Below are 24193 nucleotides of genomic sequence, written 5' to 3'. Positions count from 1 at the left end.
CCCACACCCTTGCTTTTCTCACCCAGGCATGTTTGTGTAACCATACCCACTTGCTCAGAGCCCCGAGGCTCCGGGGGGAAAAGGTGCTTGCAACACACTGAGCATGTTATGAAACCCTCCCAGACATTTTGCTCAGCAGTAACTACAACAGCCCCATGTTACCTCTGTTGTTTCCAGCACAAATCCAAACCATACCCCCATACCTGCTATCATGAAGAAAACTAACTCCATGCCAGTCAAAACCAGCACACATATTTTCATACAGCTATTAGTTACAGTAATAATTAATTTTACAGTGAAGCAAAGGAAGAGCAAGAAGGAGGCCTTGGAAATTATCAAGCTTTTGGAGGGAGCATGAGGCACGAAAAGGAGGAAGGAGAAGTTCTGTAGGTACGTACATCTTCTCTTTACCTGATTCACAGCAGAACTACTGACTGGAAAAGGAAACCAGCAGATGGGAACTGACCTGGCAGTGCTCTCTTTATGCTGCAGACCACACAGTTTGGCCCCATCACTCTTACCTGTTCATGCTTAATCCTTAGTAGCAACACGACGTTATCTTATTAACTATCTTAACCTATTGACTTGAAATATAACAATTACAAATAATTTTGAAGGGAACTAGACAAAAATATGTAAAGACAATGTAGGAGCAATGAGCAAACAACTCACTAACAAAAAGAAGAAGAGAGTGGGTTGCCATATACTTTAACCTCACAGTGCTTACTAAACTAGCATCCTTATAAATTTTACAGACATGGATTCCCTCTTAATCCATCATATTCAGCCCTGCGATCCATCTCCCATCTGCTGTTTTTCTGCAGTCCAGTAGATTGTTCTTGCCTATTAATTCCCACTTTTCAATCAACACAGTATGAGATCATTTTTTAAGAGAGAGCATGCATGAGCAAGAGCAACTTGATTACAATGGAAACGTATTTTGTTTGTTTATTCGGATCCTCTACCCAATCTTCCCCCTCCCACACCATATCAGGAACAGAATTTTTCCCTGGGAGCAGCAAATATCAATTTGATCAGCAAAATGACCGACTAAAGATTTATTGCAAAACACAGAACAATATGAAGAGCACCAAGGGGCATTTCTCTGGTTCATCCACCACCTCAGTGCCCGTGACTATGATAGATGCACCTATGCTGACAAATAATTTACCTCCCTGGTTCATTCCCTGGTGCTGGTGCCCTTGTCAGCCGTCCCACACACGCATCACCGTGTGCTTGGGCTCTCTTCTGAAGGAGACCGACTGCTTCTCTCCGAGGAAAAGTCAAGGCACAGTTCTGTGGACAGACTGCCCTGAGGATGTCACAGCAAGGATAGGACGAGACCAGTAGTGGCTTCTCCTGCTCTCCACCATCCCAACCAGCCTCTTGTCCTCAGACAGCCTTTGTGTGCCCCACATCCCACAGCATGCAGCATACTTTTGGCATAATGCTATGAAAACACCAGTCTTGCAGGCAGCAAAGCAACCTTCACATTACTTCAAACACTTTGAACTGAAGCCACAAAAATATAATTATGATCTTAGAGCCATGGGGGCATCAGACCCAGGTCAAATGTTAGGTGGCACAAACACAAACAGTTCACTCCAGAGGCAAAAGAGGTGTGGATACATCTATAAGGATCACTCCTTGGGGCAGATCCTTTAGCAGTGTAGACTATTTTAAACAAGGGTTTTTTAATTGTGCATTATTTGAGTTGCTGTCGTTACAGCCTTAATATATTTTGAGCATTTCAAACAGCCTGCTCTGGGCTGGAGTTTTCCATACAAAGCTACTGCTTGTTATTCTTTCTGTCATCTTTTCCACAGAACCAGTATGTGGACTCCCTGAACAGTCTGCAGCAAGCTACTCACCACATCTATATCACCTCTTCCCACTGCCTCAGCAATCCCATTTCTGTGTCCCTGGTCATGGAACAGAAGAGTCAACTTCAGCTCTGTTATACAAAGGGGTTGCTACACTGGGACACCTCTTGCACACACCTGCCTACTCACACAGACCTTCAAGGAGTGGAAATCTGGAGCAGACACACATCTTTGAACGGACGTATGCTTGGGGACATGTACTGCATGTCCTTCTGTTGTGGGAGTGACAGGATGTGTGTGTGTGTGATTTTTATATGGAAACTGAGCACTGCAAACTTCTCCCACGCCTTGGGACTGATGAATGGCTCAGAGCTCCTCCTTGGGTATGGCACTGAGAAGTGGTGGGGAGGCACACACCCTCTTGTGCCAGCACCCTGCCATCTAATGGCCAGGCTTCAGATTCACAGGTGAATTGAGTTTTACCTTTCTGCCTCCACTGTTCTAGATCCTAGAGACAGAAAAGTCTGTTTAAACTACCTTAGGTCACATCTTGTCAGCACAGAAGTATTCCTACTGGCTTACTTCAAGGTGTTTTCTCATATGTCTTAATAATAGGGTTAATACCTCACCTAAAAGTACCCTTTGTTATAGTTACTCCACTCTGCCTTACTAATTCAGCCTAAATCATTCCTTCCTTTGTTTGGTAAATTCATACCATTTAAATACTTGCAGGCTTCAGCTGTATCTCTCATTCACAGCCATTATTTAGCACCATCTTCCCGTTCTGTAAAGGAATTCCCATGTTCTCCTCTCTGTTTCCTTCTGACAAGACCTCTCCAGCAAAGATGTGTCCAGAGCTGCACACAATGTCCCTGCTCAACTCACACAAAAAAACCACGAAGAGCAGGTCTGCTGCCTCGTTGCTTTGTTCCACGATACATTTGCTCACACAAAGACTGCACAGAGCTTTTCTGAGCCACTCTCATGCCACAAACTTGTCGTACTTGTTGTCCACTTCCATTCCTACGTGTATTTGTTTTTTCTTTCTACCGCCTTCCCAGAACAATATATTAATTTCAGGTTATTAAATGTATTTGTTTGCATTTGGCAGTTTGTTGAAGCTCTGAGCAACTTCATCATGAGATGAAATGGCTCCAAGCTTCTGGCTTTCCTGCACTTCAAACAGCATGCAGCTGGAAATGCTACAGTCATTAGGCCTTCAAAACATGTTTTTCTGAGTGCTAACACAGACACAGTGCTGCTCTGCCAAATTTTTAATACAGTGAATCCAAGCAGCTTCTGGTTTCTTATTCCAAGTGATCTTCTTCCGTTTTACAAAATCAAAAAGCCCCTCTGTCATAGAAATTACTACAATTATTAATTATGTTTAAAGTTAACTTTTTAGCACCTCTATTAACTAGGAAAAAAATCCAGTGAAGACACTTCGGAAAGATGGATCATAAAATCCAACAACAAAGCTGAATTATAAGGTTATCTGCTAGATAATCTGGAAATTTAATGACCGAGTTAGCTGCCCATCTTTATATATGCCATTATATAACTAGTTAAAATATTCACGAATAGTAGCATAGAGCTTGACCTGTACCAGGCTTGTGCCAGATGCTCATCACCCTTTCACTATTTTGCCTCCTGATGTTCTCAACTATGGAATTAACTGTGATAGATTTAATTTTGTATCTTGCTGTCTTAAGTAACTTTGTATCTTATGTATCTTCAGAGCAATTCACTTTTTATATCTACAAACCAGGTTATTATCATTCTGTATTGACATTCCTATGAGGAGATACACCATAAACTTCAGTTAATGCCTACCACAAACAATCATTTCTCTCTAGTTGTATTTCTAGCCCTCATTTGCATAGGAAAAATCACAATTTAACAAAAGGCAAAAATTTGGTTTGGTACAAAATAACTGGAACATGTACTGATCCACTTTCTAAAACCTCATTTCAAAGGAGGGATACATTTTTTTCATTTCATCACTTGGAGACTATTCAAATTACTGAAGCTCTTTTTTTATTCTGTAATTTGAAGACCATTAACCAATTTTCTCAGTAACTACTTTTTGTGAAACTGAACTCCCTGTGCTGATGGCGACTTTAAAAAAATCCCAAACTTAGTACAATATTAACATAAGATGTACTCCTTAAAGTAGTTTCCCCCCCCCTTTTTTGGCCTTATTAAAAAACTAATCAGAAAAGCTCATTGTTATCATCCAGCCACTGGGTGGCACCTCTACATAGATGCCAGGTGTGCCCCAACAAACCCATGATGCCTTCAATAACCACTCCATTCCTCCCACAGCCAAATGTTGACATTACATCAGCTTCCTGTACACTTCCATGTTTGTGAGACAGCTAAAGTTAGTTAGTAAAAATTTGCTTTGTAAAATATTCCTGGAATTTTCTGCTGTAATTTTTCAACTCCTAACTTTTGGGAAAAAATTAATCTCTACAGAGAAACCTGTCAGGGGAAACCTAATTCCTTGAATATGCCTAAGTATGGGCAACTTTTGATAGCCTATGAAATTGTTTTGACAGTTGTGCCAGAGAAAATATACAATGAACTAATAATATCCTTGCCCCTAGGTCAATTGTAACTATGCTGAAGTGGACTATCTCAATTGGGGAAAAGCTCATCTTGATATTTATACTCTGGCCTAGCTTTAAAGCATTGTATAAACAATAATCATCGCACTGAGTTACCTAACACAGGTAATATCTCATTTTATATAGTAAGAAGCTCAAAGAACCAGATGAAGCAGTTTGACTGAGGAGACAAAAAGCCAGCATCACTCATTTCTTTAAACACATGATGCTTGTCTTCCTTTGTTCATATTGACTCACCATGACTTGAGGAACAGAAACATCACGTTACTGCATCATTTTCCTACTTTCTGTAGCTACATTGGGAGATACAGAAGGATGTTTACAAATCCAGAGACATGAAAATGCTTTTGAACATCCAGACTCACACTTGCAGAATTTCCCCACCTGCTCTTTTATGTGAGTTTAAGCATTGTGGTTCAAAGTGATAGTTGAAAAAAAAAAAATCAGCAAGGTTTGTGCTCTTTAAAGTTTGTTGTGAGCATGTCGTAATCTGCCTTGGACTGAAGTCCCACTTTAGTGGAAACAAAGTGGAACTCAGAATAAGTGAAATTCATATGGACAATTCTAAATACAATGCAATTCCAGCAACAAGTAGGAAAGTCTTTCATTCCTGGGAAGAACCTTTCTGCCCACAAGAAGGGATAAAACAGGTTTGCATACACCAAAATAAGCCTCTCAAGTTCCCACTGTCCAAGATGGGTACAGAGGCAGCAGGGAGGGAATGATGCACTGCTACACACCCCTGAGTGCCAGGTCTTGTGCTGGGGACACACTTGTCACAGGGAAATGAACGACCACAGCTCCAGGCTGTGGCTGGGGACTGCAGCTCACAGCAAGGGCCCGTTCAGCACGAGATCCCAGAAGATTCCATGGCCTTTCAGCAGCCTAATGCTCTCCCCTGCTCAAGCCTCCTGCACCCATCGGGCCAGTGAGGAGACCCTGTGCAGGTCCCTGAGCCCAGCATGAGCCCCTGGCAGCACAGGCTGAGAGTGAAGAAAGGGCCAAATGAATGAGATGCAACCAGGACTTGTGAGGTTTGGCTGGTGCTGCATAAACTCATCCATTTATCTATGCATCAAAATCTTCACAAACCACACCCTGCAATTTCAGCAAAGGAACTCACTTAAAATGAATTGATTTCATGAGCTAAATTAGCCCACTGTCTCGAACAAAGACAAGCATCTAGTGTGGTACCAGCCATTCCACATTTGCATCAATTATGCTGAGCCCAATTGAAACTCAGACTTTTGGCAACAAGGCACTGAGCCACCGTTGGCTCACAAAATAACACAGCGGCTTACATTCACTGGAGATTTGTGATTACAAATTGCATTAATGTAGATTTATTATGTCATTTCTGAATACCAACAGTCTAAATACCTAGGTAACCTACAGTTACAAACATGCTGCAGAAAAAAAGCAATCTTTTTCTTTTTTTTAAAGTGGCACTAGAAAGGCACCAATTAAGAATGTAGACGTAGCTTTGTAAATTCAGCTTTGAAAACTGGCCATTAAAATTTTACTGAGCTTTAAGAAGAAAGGAAGAATGATTTACTAAAATGATTAAACAACTTCTTTTTGATGTCAGGAATGGAAAACTGAATTGAAATGACAAATTCAGTAAGAACTAGCAGGAAAACATAGAATTATAGTTAGATAAGTCAACTTGTGTAATAAGAAATGTTTTGTTGCTTCTAGACTTAATAATGGACTTTATTATTTCAGGCTTTAAGTAATTGTAATTTTTTGCAAAAGTTATCACTATGGATTTTCTCATTTGCCTGAATCACACATCTGCAGAGATTTCAATACAAATCCTGGATGAATTGCTTTCATTTAAATTCCATGCAAATTTCAATATGGAGTATCTGAGTGAAGCATCATTTCTTAAGAGATGACAATACTGAATCACAATTTATGAGAGTGTTTAATGGGCCAGGTCCATGACTCCCATGTCTTGGAGCAAACAACCTTCATCTTTTATGTGTATGTACAGTTACATTTATGAAAACAATTTAAAAATGCTTTAACACAGACATCTTTTTAGATACAACTTGTAAAAATCTATTCTCATACTCCATATGGCTTTTCTAGTCATGTGTCCAGCAGAGGAAGTAGTTCACGGAAATCTTGAAAATTATTAGACCTTTCAACAAGATAACAATAGAGAAAAGGCGACTCAAAACTTATATAAATTGCCGTCACAGATGCATCATGGAAAGTGATTTTTGTCACAAATTCTATCACAGCACCTATGCAAGACACCGTTTCACAGTACACTCCACAGCCATACCAACTATCATCGGAGCTCTTCATTCTTACGTTCCTTTAAATGCCATTAATACAGTTATTTAAATTGTCAAAAGTTACACATCAAAATAAACACATGGATGTGGACGGGTTTTCTACATACCTCCACAGAGTTCAGGCTTTCTGCCAGCTCAAACAGACATCACAACATGGATTTACACTACCAAGTGCTTCTTTGAAGTCATACTGGCTTCTTCAGAAGGACTAGCTTACCGAGTAAATAGCAGCAGAATTCAGGATTCCTTCTGGATACAAGCTCACTGAAGGCAGCCTACCTGCATCTCTGCATCTTTACAGAGCCAGAAGACCACGGGCTTCACCTTCAGAGTTTGCTTTGCTTCACCTTCTGAGGAATGACTTGTCTCCTGTCAGTATTTTTGCCTCTTGTCAAATCCATTTACCACTCTCCTGTTTCACCCCTTCTCTTTTCCACAGCTACCAAAAGTGCTCTTGCAGGCAGTGAGAGAGGAAAAAAGAAAGGATGCAAAGAGACAACACAGGGGAAATGAAAAATGAAAATGGGAGGCTCCTGGGAAAGGAGGTGCAGACAAACTAGGGAGAATATTTTTTTAACTGGGACACTGACAGCCCAGTTAATTTTGTGTAAGGCTTTGTTATTTAAAATGATGAACATTTTGTTACAATTCAGTACACTTACTTAATGTTGCTTCCACTCTGTTCATTAACAGCTCTCTTCTGGATTACTAATCTACAAGGCCTTCAACTATTGGTTTTGAACAGCTCATCTTCCAGCCTCAATGCTTGATCATCCTAGAATGCTTAAATACCTTCCGAGCAGGAAACACCTTCATGTTAATTATATTAAATGTCTGAGCTGGAGCCTGCCAAGCAGTTCTGAACACAGTAAACCAAGCACAGACTTTGTGATGAGTAAAAACAATGTGCTCCTATAATAGAATCATTACATGTAAAGAAAAATCCTCAGAAAAAACGAAATAAGGTCTTAACTTTGAGGAAGCTGGTGACAACAAACTATTTCTATCTCCAGCACTGATCTGTGGCCACACCTCTATAAAAGAAATAAGTTTAACTTGTCTGTTAGATTTAACAAACAACCAGAGCAGAGGTGGATAATCTCAATGCACATGCACTTCTGCATGAAAACAAGTTTGATTTGTCCACCACAAGCATTAACTTTCAGCCACACCTATTCTTCTGTTTGGGTCAAGTCTATAATTAATGAAAGCTCCCTCTCCATATGACAAGCAAATTTTTATATCATCTCCCTTATCTTTGATTAAAGATGCCATCTATAAAACTGTAAGATTACTATGGTAGTGTTTGAAGCTGATTTAAGAAGAAAAACTTGAGAGTGAACTGGCTCTTAATAGCCTGCAGCTACAGCATCCCATATCCTTATGTGTACCTGACCTGGTCTGTATCGAGCAGGAGCAGCCTCCGTGGTGCACGCTGAAAGAAGGAATTTTCATTGCAGTAAATGTCATGCTTCAGCTCTTTGTCATCAAGAAATTAATTGTTTCAGTACAGCACTCGGTGACAAACTGCATTGTTCAAGTGTGTGTGAATACCATCTAAGGGATTCTGATGCTTTACGGGCTCTCAGTGTGCAAGCTGCTAAAAGCGTCAAGTTTTAAAATGTCCAGGTGACCATTTAAAAACAAAAAAAACCCCAAAAGCTCCACACACAGTTTTCTGGTGTTCTTTTGGAGCCAAAGGTGTTTGTGCCATCCCAATGTCTCAGTAGGTTGAGTAGTTCACTTTGGCTCTGGGTCTTATGCAAGACGTCTAATTGACAGTTGAGTACAAAGGGTAATTAAGTAAATATCTCAAATCACAAAAAATAATTCTACTACCATTTCAATCACATTTTAATTTTAAAACAGTTCACACAGTAAACTTTATCCTAAAGCATCATGTGGTACAAATGTATTAAGGGCCTTGGACTTTACACATGAAATGCATGTCGTTCTGGAGCCAGTTCAAAGACTGAGTTAAGTCATTTGGGATGTCCTATTTACAATAGCTGACTACAGAGTCATCTGCCTGCAACTCTGTAGTTACCTGCTAAAACCTTCTATTTTAATTTCTGCATTTGCCTACTTTCAACCCTCTGAGGGTTAGAACCAGTTTAACAAGGCATTTATCTCATCATTGTGACCCAGATGGGGCAACTCATTCACAAGGGACAAGAAATCTGAATCTCCCACAGATAAAGCCTCAGGATCTGGGGGAAAAACATTTTTGACACTCAGTTTGAGACAGTAAAGTATTTTGTCTCGGTGATTTTTCAAAGTATAATGTAAACCCCTCCTTAACAATATTCCCACAGGTAAAGGAGCCACAGATTCCTTTCCAAAACCCTAAGTAATCTCCAAAAGGGAGCATGAGTAAACAACTGAGGTAATCAACACTCTCTTACTAGAATCAGTTATGCAAGGAAAAGAAAGAAAGCCGTGGTGTTTTCACTGTATTACATGCACAGTGAAACAAGGGACAAGTTCAAAATCTTTGGACCCAGTGTCCTAACCTTCAAGCATTCTAAAAGCCTCCTCTAGACTGCTATGTGCAGTAAATGCACACTTGAAGATGCAGTCAACCTGGCAGCAGACCTTTCAGACTGCAGAGTTTCTTCTGGCAAAGATACAGACCCCAAAACCTCTGTAAAGGGAGATCCATTAACCATAATGCAGAACTGTACATTTTCCTGTCTTCAAATGCAATAATACCAACTTCAAAGAAGTCAAGGATCAGGAAGAGGTAACTAAGGATGGCAAATAATTCCTAAATATTTGACATTTATTTTTGAGATGGATAATTTAATTAGTTTAAATGTTATAAAATAGTAAATTATAGATGTAAAAATAAAATTGCATGGTTTTGCAGAAGCATCGTAAGGAAATGGAATTACTGAAAGACCTCAGCTGATCTGTTTCCACCAGAAAGCAGCACTGTAGCCTGGTCTGTAAGTCTGCTAATTACAAGTCTTTTACATAAAAAAAGTAAATGAAACTCACCATTTTCTATTCATGTTTCCATTAATTAACAGGGAAAAAAAATAACAGGAGCTACAGAAACAAGAGGACACTGAAGTCTTGGTTCCCTAATGAGAGTTAGTTCAACATAATTTTAATAACTCAGCTCTCACTAATTAAACACGCAATAACATTTTTAGGAACTTCAGAACAACAACGGCTGCACCTGGAAGCAAGACCCCACATCCTTCTCAGGCAATGAGGTAAGTGCAGTTGCTCAAAATAGCTTACACAACTATTCCCAATACTCCTCTTCCTTAGGGATGTGTCAGAAGAATAGTGAAAATAGAAGCAATAAACACGACTCAAGCTTTACAAATTTCAGCACAAAAATCCAGAATTAACAACCTGCATTTTACACGCCCATCTCGTTATGGGTGGGAAACCAGCTTGTTCATTGAAAGGTTATTTTCTTACCACGTAAGTCTGTATAATGTAAGTATTACTCCAAATCCATTTTTATCCTCCTAGTATTGATCAGAGCTCACAAAATAGGTTAAAATGAAATGTCAGTCTCCTAACTTAAAATTTCCAGCTAAGGTATAGCTGGTATAGCCAAATGCCTCCCTCTGTTAATTGGCACAAAATAAATTAATAAAAGCAGTTGTGGTTGAGAGGAAAAGATGGAAACCCTCTAGAAGATAAATACAAGACGGGGCAAACCAAACTACTTATGTTATACTCTGCTTTTATTTTTGCTTGCTTCTATGCCCTTAGTCATTCTTTTTTAGTGCTCTACTAGGCAAATACTCAAAGAGTTGGCTCAAAAGTCAGTTTTTGTATAGAAACTTCATCAGGCAGTTACTAAACCACTTCTGTTAAAAAGCTCTTCTCATCCCTAGTAAAAAGGCACACAGTTTTCATTAAAGAAAAGCCTCAGCTCCCCCTTGGCTTTGTAAGCCACATGCAGCAGCAGTTCTGCACTGCACTCTGTACACAGGGACACAAAAGCAGTTGCCCTTGAAAGTCTGGGCAGACTGAATCCAGAAAAACCGAGAAGTTTTTGGACTGCGACACCAGAAGATGCAAGAGGAGTGAAGGGTTTTGTTTCACAGCTAACTTTTTGAACTAGAACTGTCTGTCCTCCTCAACCCTCATCTTCATTATTAAATTGTAATTTGGGCTAGATTAAAGGACAGTAGAGCAGCATAAAAGGAAGGGTACAAAACTAACCAAAATAAACACGTTTAGGATAGATTATTGAGCAGATGTAAATAATGAGACTGTTCCAGCATATGAGACATAAAGAAATCAGAGTGGAAGAAGTAAAACACTTCTGAAAGTATGAGATGAAGGAATGTGTGGACTTCTTCAACAATTAACAGGAGGACTCCTCAAGCCATTTTTTTAATCATGTATTTCTTCTTCTTGGATGCAATGGAAAGAAGTTCCCGGAAAAATTAATTCATATAAATATTAAAGAACTGTCTGCAGTGATTCAAGCTTTTGCAATTTTTTGTTTTCTGTCACACTTGTTCTATGTAGGTGCCATATAAAAATTCAAACTCAAATACTAAGTAATACAATGTAATCAACAGGTAAACTGCAATAAAGCAAAAAAAAAAAAAAAAAAAAGGGGTAAGAGGTAAAATCTAGTACTATTTGCACTGCAATTATGCTGAGAATCCTTTGAATCTCACTGTGGTAAGTGCTGTACAAAAAACTGGGTATGTCCAGTAAGAAGGAAGGGAGGAGACACCATTACACTGAAACATCTGCAATTATCCTAGCAGTTTCAGCCCAGCAGCTGCTTCATCAGATTTATCACCACCAAGACCCAGCACCTGCCAGGGAAAACTTGTGGCAGGAGGCACCAACATCACAAAACAGCTGGTGTGAACACCAAAGCCACTGAGAGAGGACATCAGCAAGCTCTGGGAGTCATCCAAGATGGACACAACATCTGTACCTCTATGGTCTTTCAAATCAAGATCAGGGGACAATGGTGACATTTCTAGTAACCTCCAGGGCAGCAGATGTATCAGTGATAACATTTCTCTACTACCTAAGTCATGCAGGGCAGCAGGGATCACATCTTGCTCACACTGCAGCAAGATATGATCAGCTATTTGCTTGGATGTGGATTTGTGTCCAAATTCATGCTCACATGGATTAAAAAATATAAACACAGAAGTTCAACAACAAGTATTCAAAAATAAAGCCTACAAGGAAGAAAGAAAACTTATACAATAAATAGACAGTGAAATAATATTAGATGTGCAAATCTGTATTTCATTAAAGCACTAAAAAGACACTATTTAGGTTATTTTATAAACAAAGTAGGGCAAATTTTTCTCTAATTATGTGATAAAGCATATTGGGCAAAAAAGCCTTTCCTGTCTTTCCTAGGCAATATTATTAAGCTCTGAAGTCTAGGATTTATTTTTCCTTGCTCTAAGCTTACTAACTACAAATGTTTTAATTTGTAAAAATTATCAAGGACTTTTCTAAAACTAAGCTGCAACTAACCTCATGTGCACCCCAGGCAGTCCATTTCAAGAGCTTTCAAAACACAATGTCATTTTTTAAATCCTTTAAGAAAAATCAGCCTTAAACTTCCTTTATTAATTTTGCAATTCCTACATTAAAGATCCTGTGTAGGTTTTAAAGGTGTATAAAACAGTACTGTTCATCAGCTTTATATAAGAAAATATTCTTTTTCTGGCAACCTGGATTATTTCATCATGACTTTTCTGATCTTCCAAGTCACAGCTGGTTCTTTTCTCCTCTGTCTTCCAGATTATCTACATGCATAAAATTCATCACATGTTTAACTATCAAGGTTCTTGCACCAATTTTTCCAAACATAAAGTGATACAACAAATACTTCAGTGAATAACAAATCATTAACTATGAATAAGCACCTAAGGGTGTGCACTGGGTCTGGCTGGAATGGAGGTAATCTTCTTCGTAGAATCTCATATGGTGTTCTATTTTAGATCAAAACAAGGAAACAAAAAAAAACAAACCCTACCACATCAAAGTTTCAGTTACTGCTGAATGGAGCTTGTACAGCACCAATTATCAATTGGTTTATCAATTGATAAACCAATCAATCAGTTTATCAGTTTATCAATTTCTCATACATTCTCCCCAGCAAGTGGGCTGGGAGGAAACAGCTGACCCAAACTGATGAAAGGATGGATATTCCACAGCATGTAACATCAGGCTCAGCAATACAAACTCTGTTTTTGTGATGTTTTTCCAAAGGCTGGGCACTGGTCTGCTGGTGGAATTAGTGAGGGACTGCATATCAATTTGGATTGGTTTTCTTCTCCTTTGCTTATTAAGATATCCTTATCTTGACCCATGAGTTTTTCCTTGCTTTTGCTCTTCCAGTTCTCTTCCCCATCCTATGGACAGGGAGGAATGAGCAAAGTGGGTAAGTGCTTCATTGCTGGCCAAGGTCAACCCATCACCAAGTAAAATCCTTCTCATGGGGCTGGGACTGGGATTCCTCCACAGTAAGATGTCCTCAGGAGATCACATATGTTCCATATTTATGAAATTCATACCATTTTTCAGTTATGATGCAAAAACGAACACTGCTCTGGTTTTTTATGCCAGCATGTTGACTATTTCTTTCACTTAAAGCAAAAATATTTTAATTCAATCCCGTGTAACAGTTATAAACAGGAAAAAAAATAAGATACCAAAGTTAAATCAGCACTGGCCATAAATACATTCCAGTAGAAGCACACACACTTGATGAGTTTTTTGTAGCAGTACCGATGCATTTGATATTCTTCATACGTAGCTTAATGTTCTTTGCATTGATGTCATAAAGGAGAAAAGACACCCAAAATTTCAGTTTTCTCATGAGCGTGTGATCCCAGTCTGCCCTATGTGTAGAGCAAGACTTTACAGAAGGTGCCTATGCACTACATATCTTCAAGAAAGCTAAGTGACACATGAAAAAAATTCCATTCTTCTATTTGTGGTTGTTCACAGGCACACACATGAATAATAACAAAGGAATAATCAGTTAACTTGGAAGTGGTAAGGGAAAGGAAGACATCAAGGAGTGTTTTGCTGAATATACCATCAAATTTAGATGCCCTCAGAAAACATGCAGTATTTCAGGAATGTGGAACTGTAAAACTGTCCTTTGGACCTCCTAAATAAGATAAACACAATTTATGACCATCCTGGAGGTGCTACTTCCCCAGCAGCCTAAGTCAGTTCAGCAAATCCATCACCTAGAGGACACTTGTTTATAGGCACAGAGCCTGTTCCCAAGGCTGTCTGCTGGACTACCAACAATACTGACAGGCTGTTTGATGTGGTGGCATGGTGCCAGTTCATCACATCTTAGACCTTAACTATCTGAAATCTTCTGTGGAGTGCTCATCTACAATCATTTCATCTTGGAGGATGAGCTGGAAACAGGATCTCCAACACATGTGAACTCAATTACTGTCTTCCAAACATTTTCTTGCCATGGGGACTCCTCCTGGGTAGATGTGGGGCTGAAGAGTCTCTAATTGGGCCACGCTGTCCCCTCATAAATGCCTTGCATCTCTAGATCATCTCAGAAACCATCTTTTCTTTCCAGGTCTTACTCATATTGCCAAAGACTGAGAATACTTACACCCATCACATCCTCCTAAATTCCTGCATTTGGTGAGGAGTCATAAAGAAAGGCAACACCCTTCCTCTGCACGGAGGTAACTTCGGGGCCAAAGGCAGCAGGGTCATGACAGGAACTGAATGGCATCAGCAACACCATTTCAAGTGCTGGAGCATTAGTCAGTGTTGCCGGCCGCTCACATGCCCTGACCTCTCTGCCAAATATAACCTGGCACCCTGGCTTGTGCCAGCAATGGTACTGGACACCACAGTGATAATAAGGATCACATAATAAGATACCACAGGGAGGGTAGTGCCCAAATTGTTTCCTTATTGTCCCTTGATTGTGACTGGACCCTGGGAGAGATGCAGAAGGCACTGGCAGCGCCACAGCACCCGTTCCTCAGCCAGGCACTTTGGAAGCAGGTCACCAACATCCAAAGCTGCATGAGCACCAGTGGAAAATATTCGTGTTTGCAGTTTTGGGAGGTGCTCACTACTCCAGATGCCTCCAATCACTGCCTTGTTTGTTCACATGTCCTTCAGCTTTGTGGACTGGGTGACAAAGGATCTAAACCAATGAAGCTTACTAAAAGTATTAGAAACTGAATTTAAAAGCTCCACAAGAACAAGAAACTTGCACTCAGGCTGAGGAGCATTTGAAACATGGGAAGAAGTCTAGCCCTTTGCTCCTCTGACAGGAAGCACAAGTGGCAGCAGAAAATCTATGGATCCTTGTGGATATTGCCAGATTAGAAAGTCCTTATGTTTGAGCACAGTAACCACACACACATGAACCTGAATGACGACCACTGCTCAAAAGCAAACCAGAGTATTTAAAATACACATGAAGAGAAAGGTTCTGCCAAACCCTTGTTCTGATGAGCTGTTGTAGGAGTAATTTCTCTATTTTTGACCAAGTTCTAACATCTCCTGTAAGACCTGACACTAAAGTTCAGAAAATGGCATGCTCAAAAGGCTCTCCAAGTTTTTGTATTCACAGGCTAAAATTACAAGGAAAGGAGAGGCAAGTGAGGGCAACCCAGGGAAAACAAAAATGCTAAATCAAGTAAGTCTGTCCACATTTCAGTATCCAATTAGAGAGTACTTATTTTCATGACCTTAACTCTCAAGAGCCTTTATTTCACAGCTGTTTCCTCTGACACTACTAATGTGATTGGAGAGGTAAAGGCAACTGCATGTCTTCCTCCCACAAACTGAGTAAGAGGCATTCAGAAGATTTTTCGCAAGTAAAAATGACTCAAACACTAGGTGGAATATTATACACATTGCGGGGAAAAAAAATGAAAAAGAAGAAAAGCACCAACTAATAAAATCTACCCTTAGAGAAACACTCTGATTTCTTTGAATGTAAAAAAAAGGAAGCACGTGTATCTCACACACATCATGGCCTTCTGCTGCCAACACCTGGCTGCTCACACTTGCCTCATTAGATGACATGAGCACTTAATTTGTCATCAGCAGCAAAATTTATTTATAATCATCTGCACATGTAAAGGACATCCTGCTAGTAAGAAAACTCAGTAAATCAAAATGCACATGTTAGAATGAAAACAATTATTATGTCTTGTATATAAAACTAATTTATATTTTTAAAATTTATATCAAATCTACTTTACACACCTATGCTGCAATGCAGCCTGTATATCAGTGAGTCCTCTGGAAGTAAATAAAAATATATTTCAGGATTATGAGAGAAACAGATCAGATGGTGGGTAGTCTGGGGAATATTATGTCTAGAAAAAGAACTGAGGGAATTGCATGTTAGAAAAAAGTAAGTAGTATTACTAATGAGGGAGAAATCCTTCCGTCTTGGTTGCAAAGTCTCCGCCGGGAAATGAATGGCAAACTCTTGTTAACTCCTACCTGGTGTGAAACAAAGTCAAAACCCATACATCTCCCTGAGGGAAGAAATGAATACATAATAGCACATTGCTTTGGCAGCTGTCCCACGGGAAGGACCGGAGAGTTCCACTTCACCTGGAAAAGCCTATCCTGTCCATCACTGGGTGAAAAAAACTCCGTGGAACATAATGAAGAACAGTGGGAACAGAAGACTTCTGGACTTAGACAAACCTCTGCCAATTATCAACATGTGGAGTCTTTAGAGCATAAAGGACTTGCTTTAAGCTGGATGCAGGAGAGGCACTACTGCAGAAAACAAGCAGGGAGGGGGAAAGCACTGTTTAGAAGAATTACACAAGGAAATATGTCAAAGGTTGTCAAGTAACTCAGATCTAACTTAGAAGAGATTAGACATGTCTAAACAGGTACACAGACTTTTTTTTTTCCTTTTAAAACCAAGCAAAGCCAAGCAAAACTAAACTGTAACATATGGCAAGTTAATCACAACGGCAGTGATATTAAGAAATCACCCTGATTATATTTAGCAAAATCATTTTTAAAAAATTAAAACAATTCCAATGAAAACAACTGACAAATCTTTAAAGACAAATCAGAAAAAGTAAACAGGCATCCAACAGTGAGAAGTGATTCAAATACCTAACAGTAGTTAAACATGCCCATGGCCTAATATTTTGTACTTTTAGAAGAAACTTGGCAGAATATTTAAAATACTCATCACAAAAATCTTGATTACGTCACACAACACTAAAATGTCATCAAAAATACTCTGCCCAATATTTGAAGTTGCTAGAGCACATGTAGACACAGAAATTGAGAATTTAAAGTTGCCGAGTTTTTTGTTGGACACTTCCTGTTCAGTTCCTCCCTGGCAGCCCAAGCAAGCATCCCCTGTAAGATGCAATCCTCCCTCGAATACCTCCGGGTGAGCCCTGAACTATTATTACTGCCTCCAATGCTGCCCCACTGGTTTGGCAGCTAGTGGGACATTCTTCCAGTGCCAGCAGCTCCTGCCAGGCTCACACACAGTTTCTGAGCACTGCACTCTGCAGAGGGGAGAAAAGAGATATAAGCTCATTAAATCTAGATTCATTTTGGATGCAGAGGATTCATAAAAATACTCAGGACTAAAGTACTACATTGTTTCACAATGTTTATACTTGAGGTCACTTTTTGATCGTGGTTTTGTATGAAAGTCTCACTACCACTACTGTGGTTAGTACTTGCAGGGGAAAAAAGGGTACTTTTCACATAACAAAGCAGACTAGTTTATCATCTGACTAGATTTACTTCTGAAACAAAACTTACATTATGAAGTATATGCTGATATTCTAATTTTTTATTTCTTTGTAAGATATTCCTAGCACCCTGGCACACATGTAGAAGTTTTTTTGGGATAAGACTCCTTTTTGTTTTGAACTTCAGTTTATAAAAATTAAAGCAGCTTCTAAACTATCCTTTGATGCAAATAGTATGTTTGCACTAACAAATAGTTTTTTGAAAGTCAAGATGAGAAGCTCTTTATCTTAACAGAAAAAGCTGCATTTAGGCCTCAATTTTTAATGTTAATTTTAATTTTTTTGTTTGATTTATTAACTATAATGAACCAGTAGACAGTACTGTTGTAACTCTACTAATTTTTGTCCTTTTGTATTGAATGATAGTGAAAATGTGAGGTCTCTCCCACAGAATCTAACTTACCCATAGATTTATTTCATGTGGAACACTGAAAATCCTGTGTTAAAATTACTAGTTTCACCTTAATTTGACGACTATATAGTAAAGTTTTCTACTCATCTCAAGAGAAGAAGATATCATCTAGATCTTATTGAAGAACTGGTTAGTTCAATTACCAGTCGCTCCAAGCCACAGATACGTGGCCCAAGATAGTGCCAACAATGAGGCAGACTCATGAGTAATAGTGCAGCTCTGGCTGCCTTTGGATTTCTACTCTTCCATCAGACAGCACAGAAACCTCCATAATTCAGGTTTGTTAGAACTTTAAATACAAGCATTTTCCTGAAAATATCAGGAGGTTTCAACCCAAATACAGAAGACTACACTCAGTTTCTGACAGGAAATGTGACGGCAACGGGCATTGAGCTGCTCATCAGGAACCAGGGAGTCCATTTCACGTGAGTACACTCATTACCTGCAGGACCGTCACTTACATTGTATTTAAAATACTCCCCTGTGGAATGTACATAGGCCTCTCAGCCTCTTTTTTAATTCTTCACCTCATACACACCCATTAAATTACACAAGCTTGATAAGTTCCGCTCTGAAATTGCAAATTATACGTACTCATTCAGAGCTTTTGAAAGATGCCAGCTTTTTTTTGGTCTTTTGTGCTGTTATTTACTATTTGCATAGTCAAAATCAGACTCCATTATTCTAGACATTTGATAAACACACAACCCAAGCCACCACAGCCTGGGAGAGATTACTCAGTAAACTAACAACACAGACAAAAGGTGTGAGAAAACAATTTCTTACCGCCTAAACTGAAAACAGACAAGGGTACCTCCCACTGAATAAATTAAGGAATCCAGCCACAAATCAGAGGAATCTCACAAAGTTAACTCAGAACACATCCACAAGCTGGGGTGAAGCAGATGTCTGTGTTTAATGTGTCCAAGTCCAAATCAGGCAGGTAAAAAGCAGCTGTAGTTTACAAACCATGTCACTGTGTTAGCTGGGTGCTGTGTCTGCAGATTTGTCCTTCCAGGCTGACTATGTGAGCTTATTCTCAGGGCTGCAAAAACCAATCCATCAGCCCAACCAATCCACCTGCCTCTCTACAGAACATGACTTCATGAAGCTGTTTTTGTTAATGATGGACAAACCCAGCTATGGTGCTTCCAAACAGAAGGTACCTTGCTCCTAGACAATTCTAACCCAGGGAGGTGAGACCCCACCTGCAGTGCTGCATCCAGCTCTGGGGTCCCCAGCACAGGAATGACAGGGACCTGTTGGAGCAAGTCCAGAGAAGGGACACCAAGTCGGTGAGGGGAGTGCAGAACCTCTCCTCTGAGGAAAGGCTGAGAGAATTGAGTTTGTTTAGCCTGGAAAAAAGAAGGCTTCAGGGCGACCTAATTGCAGCCTGCCAGACTCAACAATTTTTTCCTCTTCACCAAGTGCACAAATCTTTGAAGAAAAAGAACATAACCTTTACATTTCCAATAGAGAGAATGTGAGACTGATGCCTTATCATTTCCATCCCTATTTTCTCCCCTACTCCTTCAGCTCTTGCACATAGCTAAGGGAGGTCAAAAAGATGCTTCAACAGGGGACAACAGGGAAGCTCCAGCATGTATCTACAGGTCTCCTCTCCATCCCATGGAGAATGAATTATTTGTCCTTTATCTGTATAACACTATAACCATAGGTGTATCATCAAAACACTGTCCTTGTAGATAGAGATGGCGCTATAATGTTATAGAATCTTATTTATAATAATATGGTTTTATTTAATGCCAAATGTGTTTATACTGTACCAAAATCCTAAATATACATTTTGTCACAAGAATTACTGGTTCCTCACTAAATGATTCATAAGTGGCACAGGATTTCCAGCCAAGGGTAGGAAAATATGTCCGGACTGCTAATGACACAGCAGCTCCCTGGCTGTTGTAGAATGCCCACCGTGAAATCCCACTGGTGGTTCTCAAGGAATTAAAATTACAGAAACCAAATCAAACAGCTCAGTAAAACCTTCTGAAAGTCAAAGAATAGGAAACTATAGGCATTTCTCCAGAAATCCACAGGCTCACAGAGACACTTGGAATTGCCCTGCACTTCTCAGTGCCAAGTCTCTGCAAGACTTAGTCTTCATATCATTCTACCATCAAGCATTATCAGCAGCACATCCTTGACAGTGGAGGCTACCTGTACATCTCCGGTACATAAGAAGTGTACGAAATTATGTGAGTGCAGAGAAGGACCACCAAGATTCTTAGATGCTGGGATATGAGGTAAAAGAAACACCTGGAAGAGTAGAAACTGCCTGCTTAACAGGAGCCAATCTGTCCTTGGAGGTGCACGGGGAAGGACTGAGAGAGAAGGGGTACAAGTTGCAGCATGAGAAATTCTGCTAGCCTTCTGCCAGGAAAAAACCAGAAAACCTCATTTCCTAAAAAGCAGCCTCTTCTCACCAGTCAACTGATTTTAACAGGTTCTCTCCCACTTTCCTAGCATTAATTACAAGTCAGCTACACAACCCTCCACGAGCCCTGAGAGACTACGCTGTGGCACCTGCTCCTGGCAATAAAGAAGGAACAAATGGAAAATGAAGGTTTCCACCAGGCCATGCAACTTAAACATTTTCTGCTTGGCTGTTTATAGTCTGTGAAGTTGGGCACAGATCCTTCTGGATTTGAATGGCATTGGACAATATTCCTGACCTACAGCCTTGCCTCAACAGCAGCACCACACATGTGGCACCAGCAACACTTCAAAATACTCTGGAGATAATAAAGAAGGAGCTTACAAAGAAGAAAGACCAACTATATAAAAGCTGGTTAAAGGATGCATGGGGCCCCTCTGTCCGCCTATATTTCTTAATCACTTATGGAGTGATTAAACTGTACAAGGAGCACTGTAATAAGGTATCCTTACTAAAATTTTTATATTTTCTTTTGGCAAAATGCTGGAAAATGTTAAATAGATAAAAACCTTCTTAAGAAAGGTTTTTTGGTATTTGATCTTTGCATACTTTCAAATCTAATCAATAAGAAAGGAGATTTATTCTGAAACAGAGAGCAACCTACAAGCACTAAGTGATCTGCAGGTGTTAGAACACAAATTACTGGTTGATGGAATTGTCTTGCTAAGTTTTAGGGCCTGGCAGGTTCCAGTGATCTCACACCCAGAGGGAGGTTAACAAAGCTGGGGAGAAGGATGTACCACTGACAGCAGACACAAAGAATGCAGAATTTATGGGCCACAAGCACATCGGGCAGAACCCCCAAGATAAGGAAGAAATGAATAAACCTTACCCAGCAACTGTGCTGAAGCAGCTGTGAGTGGGTAAAAGGTAATTCTGCAGCGGGAGATCCCAACCACCGACTCACAGATCATTGACCCAAAAACCCATCAGCCCAAGAGAAGAGAAACACCACGGGACTGATTAGCATGAGAAGCAAGAGAATAATTAACCAATAGAAGAGAGAACACTAACTAATACTAGAACTATGAAAGTTGTAGCCAACTAATTAAGACTTCTGTTTGCTAAAATGTATAGTGAAATATTTTGGTTGTGCTGGCTTTGTGTGTTTGACACCCAGCACCCCTTTCTACACAGAACTGTAAATAAATCAAACACCTTGACTATATGTGTGGATTGGCCCCTCACATACAGAATAAAAGAACCTATTTTGGGACAACAAATACAGCAGTTTTGCTTCTGGCATTGGGCTCTACCTGAAACTCAGGATTTGGGGAATTCATCAAATATGTCTGTTTTACAAATTTTCATAGCTCAGGACATTTTTAAATTTTAGTTTGGTTGACTTTATAACCGTGAATTCTAAATGAATTAAGGATCCAGGTACCATGAAGAAATTTTATCCAACTAACTTTTTTTTTAGATTTTTATTTCAGAATTTCCAAATACAGTTCCAGAATAATACAGAATATGGTATCTTATTTTCTTTAAATAAATACTATGGGTTTTTTTTCAGAGAGCACTAAAGGAGGCCAATCTCTTATACTGATCAGTCTTTGCCTGTCTTGCCCTTCTTGTCTCAAGGGAGCAGCAAATGATGAAATATTTGATGATGGATTGTGGGAGCTCACAGTATGTGGCTGCATGAACAAACAGGTGTGAAGATAAGATGTACAGCAGAAAGTTTGCCAGTGTGACAAATACAAGAATCATATATACAAAGATACACCGCTATCAGATACATTACACACCTGCAAACCACTTCGATGACTTCTGTCTGTTTTGAAAGCTGAAGAAGGCTTTTTTTTTTTCCTTGTACAGGAACCTCTGGTGACAGAACAGGTCCTCGTGTTTTTAGTCTATTTTTAAATGCAAGCTGCTAAAGGAAGAACCATCTAGTATTAACAGCTCCCCATCTTTCCTATCACAGGATTATATTTCCAGCAGAATTTAACTTTCCTAAGCATTACTATTTTGGGTAAACTTCTGCAAATCAGACCATAGGCATGATTTTCTCCTGCTCCCCTTTTCTCCTGCTCCTCCTGTCCTCCTTCTCAAGCTGTTTGGGAAAGGTTTATTTCCCATGCCTTTCCCAGCCATCCCAAGAAAATGCAGGAGACGGAATCAATCCCAGTTCCCTAAAGAAACTCGGAAAGTCTTAACCACAATGAAATGAAGAACAGAATATCCTGAATACCAGAAATTATGCAAAAATCAGTCTCTCAAACCAGACTGCTTGTGAACAAAGAAGGTGCCTTAAAGCTGCATGTGAAAAACCAGAATACAGTTTTTGAAGCTCACAACTATTTGACTTTGCACTCTAGGATCTCCTACATGGAAGTATCAGCCTATGGACTCCCCCATATTGGGTAACATTGATGGAATTTAGATGCCCAAATTTAGATGTTGAAGGTGTCACCTTCAGGCAGCTTTTAAAGTCAATGAGAAAAAACTTGTCCTTCTAAGATGCAATTCATTTAGCCTGGCTTAGACACTTACCTCAAAGTGAGATGCACTGCACACCAGACTTGACTATTTGCCCTCCTCGATTATAAAGTGAAGAACTATTTCAGATGCAGATATCTCAAATTAGAGGATATAGAGGTCATCTTGTATATGAAGTAAATGAAAGTAATTATATTGACCCTTTCTATAACACAGTAATTTCCATCCACAAATGTTTTCCTGCCTCTTCCCGGAGATCATCACAGTTACCATAAAGTACCACTCTTCTCTTTGTTCTATGCAAGCAGAAATCCACTAGAGTGTGAAGCATAAACTGCATGATGTAAATCTTGAGAGGATGGAGAGGGAGGGAAAGATGGGACAGAGTTGTAGGAGCAAGGACCAAGACAAGGAGAAAAGGAAAAGACAAGAGATAGGTGTGCTGAGAAAGAGTAGAGACTGAAAAAGGCTGTTTTCTCACTCAGACAAGTGGCACTCACTGAAGTGGTATGCATTCAGTATTTAACATAGTAATGCATGGAGTGCTAAAAACAAAGTGCCAACTGTACTTACCTACATTCACTAAGAACTTTTTGTTTGTGCACCTTCCTGGGTGGTTTCTATAGTGGTATTTTATCACAGTAATTTCCCAAAATGCCTTTCTATTTTCATTTGTCATTATTTTCAAGTGTGGATCTGACACACAAAAACCAGAGGTGCCAAGACTGGAACCTAGTTTGAATAGGACAGAACCTGCTTTTTTACAACAGTCCTTGTTTTAACAGGCATTTAAATTTTCACTACAGAACTCCTATTACCACACTACTATGGATCAGATTCTCCTGGATACAGTCAAGTACACCACCTCTTCAAATAAACATCCAACAAAGCCAAAAGCGCACAAAAAATTAGGAAAAAATCCTTGACTGTGAATGGCATGAGTCCACTAACTCAATTCTTTATTTTCTTTAAGATTTTTTTTCTAATTTAGGTGGAAAAGCATGAGCAAAGAAAGTCAGCAAATTTTGTGCACCCCATCAGTCACAAATGAGGTGCCACTCTTCTCTACCAGGATCTACCTTTCATATCCTGACATCCAAGCAGGCTGACCAGGAAGGCATCAGCAGTCTTACTGGTTCATATTTTTCAGATTGTAATTTGATTTTGAAAAGGACAAAATGAAAAAGAGAGTGTTCTTCACTCTGGTGTTTACACAGCCACCAAACCCGTGAAATCAGCAACACAGAAGCAGCAGCTGATGTTAAACTCATGCAGGAGAGACAAACTACTACTTTCATGGCACAGATGTCATTACATTTTCACAGGATGGTATTTTTTACTTCTTAAAAATGC

General features: G+C 39.6%; 1 protein-coding gene across 2 annotated transcripts in view; it reads right to left on the bottom strand.

Moving 5' to 3' along the window:
- The window catches only part of CRYBG1 (crystallin beta-gamma domain containing 1), a 96433-nt gene that overhangs the window by 67833 nt on the left and 4407 nt on the right, over positions 1-24193 (bottom strand). Inside the window, exon 1 of one of the 2 annotated variants that reach the window (XM_038133195.1) lies at positions 21228-21259. The exons of the other annotated variant lie outside the window; for it this stretch is intronic. The gene's annotated coding sequence lies outside the window, so the exon portion shown is untranslated. Of the gene's footprint in view, positions 1-21227; positions 21260-24193 lie in introns of those variants that run through there. 2 annotated transcript variants of the gene reach the window in all.

Source organism: Motacilla alba, chromosome 3 (assembly GCF_015832195.1).
Source record: "Motacilla alba alba isolate MOTALB_02 chromosome 3, Motacilla_alba_V1.0_pri, whole genome shotgun sequence".
In the NCBI taxonomy this organism is placed as follows: domain Eukaryota; kingdom Metazoa; phylum Chordata; class Aves; order Passeriformes; family Motacillidae; genus Motacilla; species Motacilla alba.
Note: the sequence above shows the minus strand (reverse complement) of the source record. Positions and strands in the feature narration are given on the sequence as shown.